At 31.0% G+C, this 7,383-nt stretch overlaps 2 pseudogenes across 1 annotated transcript; both read left to right on the forward strand.

Annotated features, from left to right (window-relative positions):
• The first annotated feature begins 3,710 nt into the window (after positions 1-3,710).
• Positions 3,711-6,107, forward strand: LOC120077959 (receptor-like protein kinase FERONIA pseudogene; annotated as a pseudogene). Its single transcript, XR_016524052.1, has one exon. The product of XR_016524052.1 is annotated as a receptor-like protein kinase FERONIA pseudogene (transcript).
• Positions 5,145-5,612, forward strand: LOC150038563 (receptor-like protein kinase FERONIA pseudogene; annotated as a pseudogene).
• Positions 6,108-7,383: the final 1,276 nt, after the last annotated feature.

Genomic DNA, 7,383 nt, shown 5'->3' on the forward strand with positions numbered 1-7,383 from the left:
TTTCTCTTCAATTCAATTTTAATTGTTGTAATTGCTCATTGTCTATGGACTTTAATGTGTGAAGAAGGGTCTGAAAATTTGCTAGAGTCAATAGCATTGAAATTAGGCTATAATTTGAAGTTTTTGAAGCAAGGCACATCAGCAAATGAAGTTGGAACGTACTATTGTCAAATGGTGTTGTCGTGCTCCTTCAACAGCACCGCGGTGCTGTCAATCAATTTTTCCAGATTCGTAGAAGCACCACGACACTATTCTTCAATGGTTCCAGATATGGTGCGCGCGAGACTGGTGATCCAGCTGGACTGGTTCGGTCCGATTCTAGCCTTCTCGGTCCAGTTCAACTTGTTTTAGTGTCTTGGAGGTCCGGTTCAAGGGTTTTTCAGTAGGTTTGGGCCACTTCGAATGGTTCGAGAGCGGTTCGGAGTTAGAGTTGAGTTATTTTTTTAATAATTTAGTTGTTTGCTTGCTTAGGATGCCAAAACTGGTTCGTTCCAGTGTGTGTTTAATTAATTATGCATTATGAATGTATGATTTAATTTAATTAATCTTGTTTGTGCATAAAGTATGCCATGTAAATTTAAAAGCATATTTGTAATACATAGTAGAATAAGAGAAAAAATCTAAAAATATATTACATGTTTAAAATATTTGTAAATATGGATGAGTTGACTAGTCAATCTTTGATTTTTTTTTTTTAAATTTCCAAATTTCCCTCCTTGTCTTATCTTGTTGTACACCTTTTTTTTAAGTTATTTTATTTTCTTTATCTTATTAGATTTTCGCTTCTTCCCTCCCTTTTTTCATTTTTTTATTTTATTTTCTTCTCATTTTTTTTTTAAATTTTATTCTTTTCTTTATCCGATTTTTCTTCTTTCCTTTATTTTTTGTATTTCCTTCTTTTTCACTTTCTTTTTCTTTCCTTTATTTTTTATTTTCTTTCATTTCCTTATTTTTTCCTTATTTTTTAATTTTCTTTTCTTCCTCCAGTTTTTGCTTATTATTTTTATTTTTATTTTCTTTCTTCGGTTCTTGCTTATTCTTTCTTTATTTTTATTTTCTTTCTTCGGTTCTTGCTTATTCTTTTTTTATTTTTATTTTCTTTCCTTTCTTCGATTTTTGCTTCTTCCCTTATCTTTTATTTATTATTTTCTGTTCTTTTCTTTCTCCGATTTTTTGCTTCTTCCCTTTCTTTTTCTTTTTTTAGTTTTTCTTTCATTTGTCCAGTTTTTGCTTCCTTTTTTATTTTATTTTATTTTCTTTTCTTTTTTTAGTTTTTGCTTCTTCTCTTTCTCTTATTTTTAAAATTTTTCTTTCCTTTATTTGAACTTTTTCTTCTACCCTTTTTTTCCACAAGAATTATGAAGCTGAGTTCCATACGCATGGCTTGAAAGTACTCAATTCATAAGTGACTGTTACCAACAAGTCAATCATGAAGTTTGATTATTATAACAAATAATAAATATAAATAGCAAATGAAAGTCTATCCGTGATAGCCACTAATACTTTCTGTCATTGATAGCTTAATCTTTAATTATATTTTCGTAGTTAATAGCCACTTATAAAAATCTATCATTGATAGCCAACTTAGTGAATTTAATTAATAAAGTTGAATCTTGAAATAAAATATAAGTGGAATGTCTAGAAGTTATCACTAATAGCATATTTATTAGTGATAGAAGCTATCATAGAAAAGAAAAGGGACTTATAAATATTTGAGAAGGACAAGAAATGGGCAAAAAGGTGTTTAGTGGCTATGATTGATAGAAGCTATTACTGATAGTAAGTTACCAGTGATAAAAGCTAATACTAATAACATGTTATCGATGATAGAAGCTATCCGATAACACGTTATCGGTGATAGAAGCTATCCGATAGTACGTTATCGGTGATAGAAGCTATCATTGATAGCACGTTATCGGTGATAGAGAACTATCACTGATAGCATGATATCAGTGAGATCAATGATAACATCTTATTAGTGATGTTATTAGTGAAAAAAGCTATCAAACCACAATATGGTGATGTTAATGATATCAGTGATAAAACTTAGGTGATATCTATATATCGAGTTTCTTTCAAGGGTAATAACCAGTTATAGAAGTCTATCATTAATAGCCTTAAGTGTTAATATTTCAAGGTTGATTCTAATTGGTGAAAGTCTATCAGTGATAACGGTTGATAGTTGTTATCAGTGATAGCCATGATAAAAGATTATTAGTGATAACTACTATGATAATCAAAGTTGTTGGTCTTCCTTCAAAGTTGATCACTATTTATAAATCTATCATTGATAGCTACTGATAGCCTTAAGTAGTAATATTTCAACGTTGATTACAATTGATGAAAGTGAATCAATGATAGCTACTAATAATTGATAGCAAATTAAAAGTTAATATTTCAAGATTGTATTAATTTTTCTCAAATTGATAGCTATCGCTGATAGCAACTATCATCGATAGCAATTGATAGAAGCTATCAGTGATAGCTTTTAATTTTAGAAAACCAAGAAGAAGCGAACAAAATGGTGGCTAGGCATGAGTTTTTAGTCTTTTACCATTTTTTGATCTATATATGCAATTATTTTATCCTTGTACTACATATTCTATTATTTTGGGTTTGAATTCTATTTATGCAACTAGCTCTTGTACAAGATCGGACCACGAAATCAGTCACTCTTATTTTATAACGCTGTTTACTATTTAAGATTTACTATTTCAAAGCAATGTCCTAGGTAACTTGACCTTATTCCTATGCTAACTATGAACTCCGGTTTATTCGAGATTATTCTTAGATTTGCATCGGATAGGGTTGGCTCAACAACGTCGGCTCAATAAACTTCTATTTCAGGGTAAGACCGGTAGATAACTGGGGACATAGGGTGCAAGATGGAATTCACTCCTACCCGCTTTTAGGAATAGTAGAGAGTTGTTGGGTTTTATGTCTTAAAACTCGTGGTTTGTAAACAATAAAACTTATTCTGAAAATTCAATAAGTTGTTATCGAAAATATGTGTTGCTTATTTCGTTTTAGAAATCCAATAACCTAAAATACCCATAACTATTATTTGAGTACTTGAACTTTTTGTGGAGACATAAAAGTGGATCTAGTTCGAGTAAATAGTTAAAATGATCTATAGTATATGAATGAAGTTAGGTACCTTATTCTGGTAACACTATCGGATGCTGGTATGCTATTTGCTTGATAATGTTATGAACAAGAAATTTAAAAAAAATCCAAAATTTTGGGATTTTATTGGCTATGTTAAAAAACTTCAAAAAAATTAAAAAATGTGGGATATTATTTGTTCGAAAAATTATCCATAAAAAATCTAAAATTTTGGGATGTTATTTGCTAGATAAAATAAAATAAAAATTTTGTTGGAAAACAGTTAAGTAAATAACCTTAATCATAATCAAATTATATTTACAAAATAGTTATTACATTTACAAAATGGTTAAGTAGATATATTTAAAAGCAATCTAATTAGTTTTATGATTGAGTTCCATTACAATTGATTTATCAACGAAAATCCATTATGTTTAAACCATTTTTCATTATGAGTGAGTAAATGAGGTCTTAATTAAAATTTGGTGTAAGTGATGGTGGCGAGTCTTCTTCCAAAGACAATATTTGATAATGACGGATCTAAGTTGAAAAGTCTTCGAGCTCTTTTCTATCGTATCATTTGAAGTAAATTAAATATGGAACAATTCAAAACCAATAATTTGGAAGAAATTTCCGCCTGATAAAATGTCTTATTATCCTTTAATCTATTGGTAGAGAGAGTGTGTGCTGATGATTCTCCGGTAGAAAACCTCTTCTGGTCTCTCTTTTCAATTGTTTTCTTCCTTCAAATTATTCTCACACAAACAAAACTCGTTTTTTTTCCATCATCTTCGTTCACCCAAAAATTACACGACGGCTAACTTCTAGCCATCACCTCCCGAGACTGTCATCTGTCAACTTCCGACCACCATCTCCAGTAACTATCATCAGCCAACTTTCGACGAACACCTTTTCCGACCATTGCCAACCAACTTTCAACCACCATCTCTGGTGACTGTCATGACAAATTCCTTTATAGTAATTTGACATTAATAAGAACACTTTTAGTAGATAGCAAATTATAGTAACTTTCTATAATTTGACATTAATAAGAACAACTTTCAACCAACTTTCTATACGATGCTCGAGCTGCTAACTTATCTATCCAACTTAATTATAGTAAAATACCGCCATATACAGCGCCGGGAGATGTCTATCGCACTGCTCGAACAATGGGACCAAATGCTACGCTTAACAAGAGCTACAACCTCACATGGGCGTACCCTGTAGATCCTGGGTTCTATTACATACTTCGACTTCATTTCTGTGAGTTTGAGGATGGAGTCGCCGACCCAGGTGACAGAGTGTTCTTGATTCACATCGCAGACATGATGGCCGAGGAGTCCGCGGATGTGATTCAGTGGGCTGGTGGAAGAGGAATTCCATATCGAAAGGATTACATTTTGCTTATGCCTAATAGCGACGAACAGGGGAAGGTAAATCTCTCTGTGAAACTCCAAGCAAATCCAGATGATAGTAAGACTAGATTCACCAATGTCATCTTGAATGCTATTGAAATCTTCAAATTAACCGATTCCCCCATCCCAAGCAATCTTCCTCAATGGCCAATCTCGCAGTCGAAGAGTTCAAAAATTAAAACAATAGCCATTGTAGTGCCCCTTGTGGTTGTCATCTTAGTTTTGGGTTTCTTTGTATTTTGGCGCTGCAAAAAATTTAAAGATCAAAGCTCCGATTCTGATGGAACTTCCCAATTGTCGAGGAACAGAATCAAGACTCGCACCTCAAAACTTCCATCTGAATTATGTCGTTACTTCTCGCTTGCACAGATGAGAGTGGCCACCAACAATTTTGACGACATTTTCATCGTCGGCATCAGCGGTTTCGGCAATGTGTATAAAGGGTATATAGATGATGGAGCCACCCAAGTTGCTATCAAACGGTTGAAGGCAGGATCAAAACAGGGAGCTCAGGAGTTTAGAACAGAGATCGAGATGCTTTCGTAACTCCGTCATCTCCATCTTGTTTCCCTGATCGGGTACTGTAACGAAGACAATGAAATGATTCTAGTTTACGATTACATGTCATATGGAACCCTCCAAAGTCATCTTTATGGCAACAATATTGATGAACGACAACCTCTCTCGTGGAAGCAACGCCTCCAAATCTGTATTGGGGCAGCAAAAGGGTTGCAATACCTACATACGGGTGCCAAGCATACCATCATCCACCGTGATGTTAAAACCACTAATATCTTACTAGATGATAAATGGGTTGCAAGAGTTTCTGATTTTGGATTATCGAAAGTTGGAGCCACCACCATATTCAAAGATTATGTCACCACAATGGTAAAATGTAGCTTTGGTTATCTGGACCCAGAGTACTGTCGACGCCTCCAATTGTCTGAAAAATCAGATGTATATTCGTTTGGGGTAGTTCTGTGTGAAGTATTGTGTGCTTGTCCTCCACTGATATGCACTGCTGACAAAATGCATATTTTATTAGCTGAATGGGTCAAACGAAACGTTCGCGAAAAGACTATTACTTAAATCATTGACCCAAAAATCAAAGATGAAATTAGATTTGAATGCTTTAGAAAATTCATTCAAATTGTGGTGAGTTGCATTGAAGAAGAGGGAGTCAAAAGACCATCAATGAATGATGTGATGCGAGGCCTAGAGTTTGCATCCCAATTACAAGAGAGTTCGAACGATGAAAATGTTGAGCTTAGTGGCCTCGACAATGTTGATGATTGGCTCTTTGGAGGAGGGATGTCGAGTAACAATATTCAAATGAGCACAACCAGCAACAACAATTCAAGTTTTGTGTATAATAAAGGAATGTCGGGGATCGTTTTCTCTCAACTTAAGGACTTGGAAGGAAGATAGATTCTTATATTTCAAAATGTTATACATATTGAAACACACATATATGTATATGCCACGATCAGTATCTTTCCCTTCAAGTTATGATATATTAATTTTAACATAAAAAGCCCACATTTCAATTAAATTAAAAATAAATATATCTTTCATTGTTGGTAACTATTTTATTATTTTATTATTTTTTATTTTTGAAAATTAAGTCTATTTCCTATCTCTTACAATGATTTACATCTTTTTAAGTACAATACTCGAATTCTTTGCCAAATTCAAAAAACAAGAATAAGTTTTTAAAAGTTACTTTTTTTTTCTTCAAAATTTGGCTTGGTTTTTTAAATCATTGATAAAAAGTAGATAACAAAATAAGAAATTTTAGAGATGGATGTGTCTCTAGGCTTAATTTTGAGAAACAAAAAAAAAAAAATAAATAAATGGTTATCAAACAAATCCTTATTTATTTATTTTATAAATTGTAATGATACAATTAATGAAAACGTTTATTATTTGAATTAGAGAAAAATATCTTTTTGATCACTGGTTTTGTGTCTAATTTCTATTTCGTATCTAGGTTTTAAAATGTTACACATTTAGTCATTAAGTTTTCTTAGTTCATAGGTTTTAAAATATTACAATTGTACTATTGACATTTGTATTTTGTTTCAATTTGGTCCATAAATTTCAAGATTTACCATTTTAACTTCGATTTTCACTAAAAACCCATTTTTTTCATCTTTAGTGTTAATGTATATTAATAAATTATAGTAATTAATATAATTATAATTATTTAAGTTTTACTATTTTTTATCATGTTTAAAATTAAATTTAAAATTTTACTTCATAATTATTTTATTTTAATTAAGAGACATTGATTGAAAGTGAGTATTTAATGAAAAATTAAAGTAGATATAAAGGCTTGAAGCTTATGGACCAAATGAAAATAAAATTCAAATCTCAAGGGTAAAATTATAATATTTTGAGATTTAGGGATTAAATTAAAACTAAACTCAAAATTTCAGTACTAAATGTGTAATATTTTGAAATCTAAAGATCAAATAAAAACTAGATGCAAAACTTAGAGAAGTATTTTTCCCTTAAAATTAGTTATATAGACATTTGGGATGAGTTTTGGGATTAATTTTGTATGAGATTCAAGTGATTATATGAAAATTTTAACAGTTTTTATAATTTGGTAAAATTTATAAAATAATTTAAAGCAAATCACTTTTTGAATTTAGGATATGTTTGGAATACATTTTCAAATATTGAATTTAAAAAATAAATCATTTTAAAAGAAATTAGAGTGTTTGACAACCACTCAAAATATCTTTCTAAATGTATTTTAATATATTTTTATCAAAATAATTTAAATAAAAATGATTTTTTGAAATATATATATATATATATTTAAGTCCATCTAAATGGACGTCAGTTTGTTTCT

The sequence above is a fragment of the Benincasa hispida genome, chromosome 1 (assembly GCF_027475165.1).
Source record: "Benincasa hispida cultivar pf3 chromosome 1, pf3_genome.v1.1, whole genome shotgun sequence".
Classification (NCBI taxonomy): Eukaryota; Viridiplantae; Streptophyta; class Magnoliopsida; order Cucurbitales; family Cucurbitaceae; genus Benincasa; species Benincasa hispida.